Raw genomic sequence first — 1,178 nt, 5'->3', positions numbered from 1 at the left:
GGTTATTGCTAGGAGGAGGAGGAGGAGGAGAAATTTCAGTTGGCTCTCTGTCTGGCTCTTGAGGGACAAATATTTGGGCTAGGTTATCAGTTGGATTAATCTTCTCTGGTGATGCCAATTGTTTTGTGGATACTGTGGTTTCGCGACCGTCTGGGTAACGGACGTGAGCGTATTGGGGGTTGACTTCGATTAAACCAACTTGGTCCACGATAGGGTCATACTTGTTAGTGCGATTGTTCCTTTGAACAAGCGCAGGTCCTGGGTTAAGAAGCCATGTTGGCATAGATGTTCCTGTTGCTGAACGTTTTTGATAGTTAAAAAGACGTTCATGAGGAGTGACGTTAGTGGACGTACAAAGTAGAGATCTGATTGAATGCAACGCGTCTGGAAGAACTGTCTCCCATGAAGATACTGGAAGGACACGGGTTTTCAAAAAGAGTAGTACTGACTTCCAAATAATACCATTATATCTTTCTACTTGACTGTTTCCAGTGGGATTGTATGGTGTCGTCCTACTCGTTGCAATGCCCTTACTGAGAAACCATTCTTAAAGGCAGTTTCATGATCTGAATGTACATAACTGGGCATACCAAAAACTGAGAACAAGTCTGTTAGACACTTTATTACAGTCTAAGCTGATGTGTCAGATATTGGATAACCAAACGGAAACCGAAAGTATTCGTCAACTATTGTTAGGAGATAAGGATGTTTCGCGAAAGGAATCGGACCTTTGAAATCGATGGAACTTCGCTCGAAGGGCTGCATGGCCTTAATTAAGTTAACTGAGTTTGGTTTATAATACTGTGGTTTCACTTCTTGACATATAGAGCAATTCCTACATATTTGTTTCACGTTCTCTAACGAATATGGAAGATTTTACTGCGGACGAAATGATGAAGGCGTACTACACTAGGATGGCACAGTGCTGCATGTAACTCATAAAGTGAACGTGAAGTAATTGCTGGACAGCGTACCCTCGTGAATGTATCCGGAGCGATGTTGCTGGATTCTGGGCGATAGTGAATATCATATGAGTATGGAGATAACGCAATGCGCCATCTCATAATTTTATCATTTTTAATTTTGTTTAATTTCTGCTATTAAGTCATGTTCAATTATGAATGATATTGAAGAGCAAGCAAATTTTGGATTTTAGTTTTATATACACAGGTGCAGGC

Source organism: Octopus bimaculoides, chromosome 9, assembly GCF_001194135.2.
Source record: "Octopus bimaculoides isolate UCB-OBI-ISO-001 chromosome 9, ASM119413v2, whole genome shotgun sequence".
NCBI classification, from domain to species: domain Eukaryota; kingdom Metazoa; phylum Mollusca; class Cephalopoda; order Octopoda; family Octopodidae; genus Octopus; species Octopus bimaculoides.
This window is presented reverse-complemented; position numbering follows the sequence as displayed.